At 45.6% G+C, this 10577-nt stretch overlaps 1 protein-coding gene across 1 annotated transcript in view; it reads right to left on the reverse strand.

Annotated features, from left to right (window-relative positions):
- lrrc4ba (leucine rich repeat containing 4Ba) overlaps positions 1 to 9959 on the reverse strand; it is a 38716-nt gene extending 28757 nt beyond the window's left edge. The window contains exon 1 of the mRNA XM_086185145.1: positions 9492 to 9959. The gene's annotated coding sequence lies outside the window, so the exon portion shown is untranslated. The remainder of the gene's footprint in view (positions 1 to 9491) is intronic.
- Positions 9960 to 10577: the final 618 nt, after the last annotated feature.

The following is a 10577-nucleotide window of genomic DNA, read 5'->3' on the forward strand; positions in this document are numbered from 1 at the left end:
GATGAAATAGTTCAGGTCAGTTTGATAAATCACATATCACCTGAGGCACAAAGGCTGATGGGAAAAGTATGCTCAAGCTTTTCTAGTGTTCACAAGCTGATCTTCCTTCTCCCAAACGCGCACCTGCAGGACGGCCTGCCTTTCCAGAGCAGTTCTGCCTCTGAACTCAGCTGCATGTTTGTTAACTGAGACCAGCAAGCAAACTGGCATTTCCCCGATTCAAAGTGGCTGTGCACCTCAAAACTGATTTCAAAATTCTCCTGTTAGTACATAAAGCTGTTAAAGGTCTCAGTCTGACCTCTTCATCACATTTGCTCGTTTCCTGTGAAGCCTCTAGAACCTCCAGGTCGTCTTGTTATTTTGGCCCACGCCTGCCTGACCTATTAGTTCTCTTCTTAGACAATTCCACACCGTTCAGCCTGGTCGTTAGCTCCTCTCTCTGACTTGTCAAGATCCATTCCTCTCACCTGTTCTACGCCAGGTGTTCTTGGGCTGTCCAGGCTTTCACTTTCCAGGTGGTGTGCAACTTAATGCTATCTTTGGTATCCTGTCCCGGTCCATTCTGAGGGAAGCCATCTGAGCCTGCTGATCCCCTCCTCAGCGGGCTGAACCATACATTAGGACACTGCCGTTCTAAAGTCCAATCTTAGTCTGAAAACCGTATTGCCTCCAGATTGGCTGAACCATTGCAAAGAGTCCACAGGTTTTGGGAAGCCTCCCTTCCACCTTCCGCCCAAGCAAAACCTTCAGAACTTACTTTCAACAGAATTGTATTTATTTATCCCACTTTTTATGTACAGAAATATACATTTTAACCTATTATAGCTGATTCCCTCAACTATTTACTACTTATTTCTGGCTTTTATCATTTCAATACACTTTTTTTTGTATATGCAGTTTTATCCCTGCACTCCTTTAATATCGAGTTCTTTATTATTAATTGTATTATTTTCTTTTTTATACTGTATTTCACTATTATTCATTTTCCACCTTATTTCTCCATGCCCCTGGTGTTCCTTCACTGTAGATTCCTCATTTCCTGTTTTTACTTGTAGCAACGATGTCGTCCGGGACAGCGGGTGGTGGGGTTTATAGGAAGAGTCTGACATAAATGAAGTGCGACTGAGCGATAATATTGAATTAGAGCTCGTTTAGAATTTTGTTAGGACAAATATTACATCATAGCGATCAATGATCACTGTTCCAAGTGTCCACGCGGGGAAATTGGAGCCTTTACCGCTGCACCAGCCAATCTGAAAGCTACCACAAGAAAAAGAAAAAAAAAAGTGCAAGAGGGGCAAAATATATAAATAAACTAGCACAACTGAGTCAACAGTCTACATATAGCAGGCAGAGTCTGGGGAGTTGGAAAACAAACAAGGAAAGCGTGTACAGCTTCACGTATGAGAGTAATGGTCTCAACCATACGGCCGCATCTGTAATTCATCACAGCGATGATGCGCGGCTTCACTAACTAACTCCTCTGTGGCTCTTAGGGGCCTCCAGGGACCACTGCTGACATGTCTCCTCACACCCCTCTAGAGCCACCATCTCTCCATGAGATCAGCGCCACCCCCCTCATTGCTGCCCCCCCCCCCTCCCACATGTCAGAAAATCCCAAAAACGAAGAGGGACCTTTTAACGCATGTGATCTCGTGCGCCAGCGAGCCCACGCTTCTCTCCAGGCGTCTCGCCGTGATCCGTCGGCGTGCCGTGGGACACTGTAAGGGCTGAATCACAAGAAGTGAAAAAAACAAAAAACAAAACAAGAATGAAAAAAAAGAACTGTTAAGCATCACACTTTTGGTCATCAGGGTTATAATTTCATGTTTACTGTGCTCACACAGTCATCTGTTTCCTGCTGTCGACATCATCAATATTTATACTGTCATCATCGTCGGCATCAGTATGCCACGACTGTTGTGCCTCCAGCCAGCGCAGCCAGCCACTGAGGCAGACAGAGGAAAGGCCCCAGCCTGACTCTGCAATGCTGTATTGAGCTCTTATGCCGTCACTGACCCGAAACAAACTCCCTCAAGACTCTGTGCCTCGATGCAGCCAAGCCGGCTGTAGCTGCAAAGCATGGTGGTCACTGAGGCCTGACTGCCCTCTTTACCCAATCACATTTACTAATACTCAATCTGACCAGAAGAAGATAATATCGCTCCTCTTTGCCAAACTCAATATTAGACACGCAGAGCTGACTGCTCTCTCGAGCCGACTCATTTCAAACAGCATGAACCCGGACCACATCCTGACTCAGTCACTCAAGTGACCGCCGTGACACCCAAGCAGGCTGCTACTTTTGAGTGAATTTACTTGCAGGGAAAGCGTTCGGAAACACGGCTGCCGATTCTCTTCCGCGGAGGGCGCACAAGGTCCCTGTGACGGTGGTGGTTAATGTTACAAGACAAGAACATCCGTGTCAAGCTGGGGTGCCGAGTCAGAATTGTTTCAGTGCTGTCGAGTATCCGAAGATGCCTTGTCATTCAATACCACATTTTAATACCTCAATCTCCAAGATGTCAACATGCTGAAAGTAAAACGAAGGAGTTTAAAGACACAAATTTAAAAAAAACTTTTCAAATTAAGCAGCTTTACGTTTTCAAGTTAGCAAACTGTTTTCAGTGGTTAGAACATGAAAACTGAGGCCTTGTAATGTAAAGTTTAATGTTATTCTATTGTGCTAAAATGGGCTTTAGCTGGTATTCTAACTAGTATCATTGGCAACTGGCAAAGGAAGGTAAAAGTATGTGTATTCTGAAAATTTAAGAATGATATCCGGCCCAAGTTGGAGCCAAGTAGCAGGAAATGAATGTTCAAATCCTGTTAATAACATCACGTTTCACAACCTATCAGATAATATTCTCATAACGCTGTATTTTTATGACATAAACAACACAAAACTGTGACAATGTTACAGGGAAAACTATCGGAGCTTTCACACAATATGAATACAATGAGATTCTCTGACAAATAATCGTTATAATGACCAAGTATGAAAGGCAAATATTAGAGCAGCTACAACGGGTAAGATCAGAAAAATCACACGACGTGACATCCAAAATCCAAGCCGTTTGTAAACCAAAAAACAAAATATTAAAAATCACCCGAAGCGTTTTCTTCCTGAACCACTTCAACAAAAGGATCCTCCTGACTTTCCTTTGAGAGTGAAGTTTGTCTCCTCTCCCTGCAAAATATGTGATTATTTTTCCTCCAAACCACGACGATACTTCTCTCTCGACTGAGGCTTAAAACACAGCGACCTACGGAACATCGGCGGAGTTGATCTCTCACCTCGTCATCTCGCTATGTTAGCCCGATTTAGAAAAGCCAGATTTCAGCCGGATTTCAGTCTTAGAATTTATCTTAAAGGTCCAGTTTGAGCCAGACTTGAACTTCTTCTAACATCATGTAAATGTAAACTGATTGTTGCCGTGCAACCGCCACGTCAGTGTCGAGGTGGCTGTCATTCCCTCTTTGAGATCAGATTGTTCCCTGATTGAGGGTGAGGAAATAGCCAGAGCCCATTTTTCAGACATCCCCTCAGCACTTTAGGTCATGATGAGATTATAATCCTCCAGGGAAATCTCAACATTTATAATTACGTCAATTCAATGGATTACAGCCTTCATTTTGTGTCGTTAACCATTGCCATTCTTCCATCTATTATTCAATAATTAATGCCCGGACAGTCATGATCCCTGAAGGCCAACACCCAGGCCTGGAGCCTCAATCAAACCAATCACAGCTCATTAGATCCACCTCACTATCACAGGCAACGCTGAGCTGTGGACGGGTCAGTGCTCATGCAGCCCCCTGGTCACTGAGAGTCAAATCGTGCCATATCATGCACAAAAACAGAATCTCAGATCTCCGTCCCAGGGTTCAGGCACGGCACGTGGCGACTGGCAGCGACATGTGTGATATGTCCCCAGCGTCTCAGATGGGGGCTCATCGTGCTGCATTATTAAGGGACAGCCGGAGGTTGTTCCCACAATTTTCAGCCTCCCACGGCCGATCAGCAAACTCTCTTCCTCACCCTTCAACCTGTGTACATCAGCAAGTCGTGCCGCCATCAATCAATGACACCGCTGCCCTATGAAGAGATCAGCGACCAGCTTGCCCTGATTAGAGTCGTTTTTGTGTCATCTATAATCTCTGTCTCACTGCCATACACACACAAACCAGCGAGTGTGCATTAACACACACACACACAGAGCAAATTTAGGGCAACAGATACTCTCTTTGCATCCTAATGTAGCAGTGAAAATGTCCCTCAGAGTTAACACAGCCTTTTTGTCCTCTTTGGTACATTCAGAGGAAAAGACAAACGCGCGTATCATTTATTTATATAGTGGACTCCTCACTCGTCATGTTCCCATTTCATTGTCAAGAAATATTTAGCAAAGTTTGGAAATGTCACCAAAAAAAAGGAAACGTGATTTAAGTGTGTCCCTACCAGCTCGTCTGGGGTGAATAAACAGGCCAGATTTCATCGGGAGATGGCGCTAAAGGGAAGGTCATGGAATACTGCAACAGAGTAGAAGAAAAACTGCTTGTGTTTGGCTGTCTACCGACAAAAAGTTCCTTTCTATTTGGTAACTGTTAATACCAGTTAGTATCGGCCGTACTGAATAGCATCCAGAAAAGAAAAAAAAAAGGTTGGAGAAATCCAGAAAGATGCAGAGGGTGGAAACAGCAGCTCAGTCACGTGAGTTAAACGCCAGATTTTTTTTTTAAACAAAAAAAGGGTTTCAACCTACTTTTAACACTTTGTCAAAGTAACTTCGCTGTATGCTCACTCTTTTGGGATAGTATACCTCAGTATGCGTAACAAAAATGTATTTTTTCCCATTCTTTTGCCAGTTCCATCACGCGTGGAGTCATCGGCTGCATCGTCTCACCTGGAGATGAGGAATTTCACCAGGGGAAACAAGCTACTCGACCAACAAGAGGGGGCGCTAGCGTGTAGCGAGCAGGACACACATCCCACCTGCCAACAAGGCCAATTGTGTGTGTATGAATGCCAAGCCAAGCCAGAGGCAACACGGGGGGCTCAACCAGTGGCCCCCATGAGTTACAAGCAACACAACGGACCACTGCACCACCTGGGAGCCTCAATATGCATCAAAATCCACCGCTGAACAACAGCTACTGTATGTTTGTTGCAGGAGGCTTGTCCACATCTTCCCTGGAAATAATCTGCAATGTCTCCTCGATTCCAGCAGCGTTGGGGCGGCGAGGGCCTGAGAATCACACCTTCCCTGCAGGCCAGGTGTGCCGGTGTAATTTAGCATGTCCCTGTTAACCTGCTTGCTTGTTTTCATCAAGCTCATCGGCCATGCACAGATTCTGCATTTCAGGAAATAAAGAGCAGCCTGGCCTGATTCCTCCAACGACTGAAACCGCTCAGCTGGCACTTCATTTGTGACATGGAGAGGATTGGGGGCTCTGTTTTGTGGGACAACTGGGACTCGTCTGTTAAAATTCACAAGACGACCGTCTTTTTTTTTTTTTTAGACCAGTGAAAAACTTCAGGATATCCCTGCTTAACCTCTCTACACCCACAAATCCAGGGGAAAAAAAACATGGCATTATTGTAAGTAACCTCCTAAAAACCTGAGGGTTTTCTGAAAGACTCGATAGAATTATCAATGTCCACTAAAACCTTGATTTCTATGCCTCTGTCGCGGATAAACATGCAAAACAAACAAAAAACTATAGACTTTTACTTCTTTGTGGGAAAAAAAACGACTTTCCTTAGCCTTCCTGTCAATCAAACATTTTTAAAGTCAATAAACAGCACCTTAAATGACATGGATGTTGCAGCCCATGTTAACAGGGATGTAAATAAAAATAGATCTGCTGTATTAATAAATAAAAGAACGCAGGACTGTTAATATGAGTGAAGGAACGCACTAAACTTGAAAGATTGTCTTTCATTTGCTCAACCCTGACGAAGAGCTTGAGGCCAGCAGTGAGACGTTTGAAATGTGGAACCGTTCACGGGTGCCGAATCCTTAAGTGGGAAATAAAGTGAATAAAACATGGAACTAATCTGCGTTGACCTTTCCTTGTGAGTCCCGTTCAAGTTTAATAACGTGTATATTAGGTCAAGAGGCGTCATGACTTTCAAGACCAGATTTGACCCTCCCACACCAAGGCCTTTACTTATTCACCCCGGAATTTCTTTGCCGACAAATTCCCGATGATCATGAATTCCTGGCCCCTCCTCCAGCCGTAAAACCACATCGCATGATCAAGCAGACCCCCTTGTTTTCTCCCAGCAGCTGCGTCTCACCCTCGTGGATGTTATCAGTCAATTAAATGGCCACATTGTCAGTTGCTATCACTGCCATTAGAATCCTTCTCACGAGGAAAACTCCCCCTAACCAGCGGGCCAGATATCATCTATTATAATCATTGATCAACCAGTGATCGGCTCACACCCTCGGGGCCAGTTTACCTTGAAGGATTTCTGACGGAGACAGAAAACCATTCACACCGTCAGTTGGGTATTCAGTTTATAATTTGTTTTATGTACAAAGAATCCCCCCCCCCCCATCCTTCACAAACAGTCATGAACAAAATGTAACACTTCAAATCTCAAAGTTTGATGCCAACAGGTCTAAAAAATAATAACATCAGCAACACGACACCAACAACGGTCCGTGATTTCCCACTTCTGTGACGAACATTTTCATTACCCTACGTCCTCTGAAACTTCTGTTCGCGCATGAAATGTGAAAAAGAAAACAAGTTGTTCTTTACCAGTGTTTGCGTGACTCAAGTTAATGAGTGGTTTGATGCAACATAAACACGCATTCATGAACATTAACCAAAAGAGTTGTTCCCCCCCCCCCCCTCAGTTGTTCTTAACCAAACTTTAATATTCATCTGTTAGTGAAACAAATTCAAATGAGTTTTCCTTTCTTTTCTGGCTGTGTTTATTTATTTATTTATTTAAAAAAATTAAAGGGTTCCTTCCCTTAAAATTATTCTTTAAAGATTCCATGACTTTTCCAGGTTTTTCATGAACCCTGAACACAGATTTTTCACCCAAGTTCCCCTGGGAACGATTCCTAGGGCCACCACAAGCAGCATATGAGTGGAGGCAGCCCTTTATAGGCTGGCTGGTGATCGGCTGCTGCTCTAATCAGAGGTGAGAGGCCTTTGCATTTTAAAATATATTCTGAGGGAGGCTTTCACTGAGAACCTTCTTGCTGATTTGTTAGTCAGCTTACAACTAAAGCTATCGCCTCACGCTCCACCAGCAGATGGTGAACTCTCCAAGAACTCCAGGCTCAGGAATCAAGGTTTCCTTCTCCAGCTGAGTCCAATCACAACAGCTCCAACAGACACAACAACGTCCACCTCACAGGATTCTGGAGGAGTTCAAACTAAACGATTCTCCACGCCTGCATCAAAGCCTGCTCTCATTCCCCCTTCCTACTTTTAAAAAGTGATGCTCTATAATTGGCGTATAAGCCACGCAACTGTCAGCCAGGAGCGACATGTCCGGACACGTGCAGGCGATATTCCGGCCTCAAACCCGAGTGCTTTGGTTCTGGTGACAAAACCCAGATATGAAAACCCAGACTAGAAGGTGAAGTTGCCCTTTGACTCGACCGCTTCGCTGCACACAGGTCTCCGGAACACAAGGCCCTCAATGAAGATTCCACTACCTGATCTGTCCATGACTCAAGACTTCCGTGTCTGTTAAATCTCGCAGATTTACTCCCTTTTCTCAGGTCACCCCCCCCCCTTCCGCCCCCCGCCGGCCTCTGGAGGACATCTGCCACTTGAATCATATGAAACACACACTGAAAATTCAAATTGATGGCAGCCGTTCAACAGGCTGCTGCCGCCTCCATCCACCTCTCAGTAACTGGCCCATCTTGGATTCATGTCAGTTTTGTGGTTGGGGAGGTTGGGGAGAGTGGCTAAGTGACAAATTTCAGAATAAATTTCCAAACTTTTAGGCTTCACTTCTGAAGCAGTGGGACGTCTCGATGGTTTTTGATGTGCGGAGCCCGAGGCCTCTGCCTCTCTACATGATATCATGTGACAGGCCTCTCGTGAGGCTGGGGCTTCATTGTGACTGGTGCTGGCACAATTTCCTGATTAGCTAAGAAAGAAGCATCACTTCCCCTTGAAACGTCCACACTATGAGTGGATGGATGCTTTTTACAGTTAAATCTCCTTCAAGTTTCACGTCATTAAAGCCATCTGAAACGGAAATGATGCTGCGAAGCAAAGGTTTTGATACGTTCCATCCACTGCAATATTTAAAAATCAAATTAAATTCAAAATGAATGCATTAAAGACTCCCAAGAAATACAGCAGTAAAAGAGTGGTCCATAATTGGACCTTGCAGATAAGGAAAAAAATCAATAAAGACCAGGCATCTTCCAGTAATGTGTCCAAAAAGAAGTCTTACATCCCACCTGAATCCAAGTCTCTTCCTCGTTTTAAAGGATGTCTGCTGGAACTTGCAGTGTTGAGGGGGACCCTCCTTGTTGGAGTCCCAGCACACACCCTCTCTAGTCTAATCCTGCCCCAGTGCCCCACTTCACCTTCCAACACCCCATTAATAACTTATTCTCTCTATCATAAAACTCAGGAGATCATCCAGCTGGTCCTCGGCTGGCACCGACTGCCAACAATCTCCCCCATGCAGTCCCAGCTCGCTCGGATTTCTCTGAAACACTGCACATTAGCATTTAAATCCTCTCATAACCGTATCATTGTGCTGCAGATAGAGGCAGAAGATCTTCATTCATCAGTCCTAATCTATCTGCTCCTTGTTCTCAGCCGGAGGGGCCCCCAGGCTCTGACTCACAGCTTAACCCACCGCGCTTTACCCGCAAGGTGCCTGCGTATTTTCATCCAAATCTGAGGTCATCAGTCGGGGCCAGTGAGGGTAACTGAGCCCCGGTACACAAATTAACATTGTAAACTCTCCAGATTAGGAAGGAGGGGGGGGGGGGGGGGGTAATGGAGTGGAAGCATCGCGTTAACCGGATCAAATATTAAGCCCGTGTCAACAGCGCCAAGGTTAGATTAACTTGAATCCAAAATTTAAAAAAAAAAAAAAAAAGCAGAAGGAAAAGTTGCAGGGTTCCCGAATCAGACCCTCTAAGGCGCACATATGACTCGTCATACATGTTATTCCTGGATATCAGAAACCTTTAAAGAGGCCTGGACCGGATCACACATGACGAGAGGACAGTTCCCTCTCTCTCTCTCTCTCTCTCACACACACACACACACACTCTCTCTCTCTCTCACACACACTCTCACACACACACACAGGCGCGCGCACACACCGGGTCATGAATGCGGATTTCCATTCCAACGCATTAGTAGTTTGCTGCGCGTGGATCGAACGCGCGCAGGCAGACACACAGACACACAGACACACACACACACACACAGACATGAATCCGCATGTATGAAAGTCGGCCGACGTGATGGAGGAGACTCACCTTCACATCAGGGGCGGTGATGCTGCGATGAAATACGGCGACACATCTCTGCTCGCTGGTCGGTACTCCGAGAGCTCTCACCTTCCCACAAATAACAACGTATTCCACTGCAGAGTCGCCGCCGACGCTGTCTTCTCTCTCTCGCTCTCTCTCGCTCTCTCGTCTCTCTCTCTCCCCCTCTCTCTCTCTCTCTCTCTCTCTGATTGATTCACTCTTTCCAAGTGCTGCTGCACTGACACGGCTGGTAATGAGAATTTTCTCAAATCTTCAGGTGGATGGAACCACTGGCAGTACAGGGATGTTAGAGCTGCAAGTAAATTTATTTATTAATTCGCTGCAACAATTTAAAAAAAAAAATCTGCAGACATGAATGACCCAGACAGACCTGGAGGAGATTAAAAAAAAAAAAAAAAAAAAAAAACGTTAATAATCCCACAACATCTCACCTTCTGATCATTTCTATTCCCGAACAATGGTGAATGTGTCTGTTAAATGTTGGAACATACACTCCCGTGTCTGTATTTTCTGGACTGTGATGATGTTTACAGCTTGTTACAGGGAACATTCACTGCTTTACTGGTTCCCTTGGCAACGCTGAAGCACACACAGTGCTGAGCCCCACCTGTACAGCTCATCGGACTCGCCTGCCATTTCCATCACATACATGCAGCACGGATTGACATGCTGAGATGGTGGGAGACGAGTCAAGGAGAGACAGAGGAATTTGTCCTGTAGAGAATGACATTGATCGTAAGTGGGAGTAGTTTAGGAGAACCCCTGCCCCCCAACCCCACCACCCCCACCCCCACCCGCCCGCCCGCCTCCCACTCTGGGATGGAGGGAGGTTTATGTAATTAAAGGAGCAGGAAGGACGACAGGGTTGTCGAGGTTTAAGGTCAGGTTAAGGTCCGGTCAGGGTTGAGTTGTCAATCCCCTCTGGATATTGTGTGGGTGTGTGTCCAGTAGAGGGAAAGAAGGGGGGGGGTGATGGGTGAGGAGGGAGGAGGAGGAGGAGGAGGAGGGGGAGGGGGAGGAGGGAGGAGGAGGAGGGAGTGTTCAGACGGGTGATTAGTGCTGGATTGATAA

Source organism: Aulostomus chinensis, chromosome 18 (assembly GCF_037954235.1).
Source record: "Aulostomus chinensis isolate RoL2024-O1b breed Wild chromosome 18, RoL_Achi_v1.0, whole genome shotgun sequence".
Lineage (NCBI taxonomy): Eukaryota > Metazoa > Chordata > Actinopteri > Syngnathiformes > Aulostomidae > Aulostomus > Aulostomus chinensis.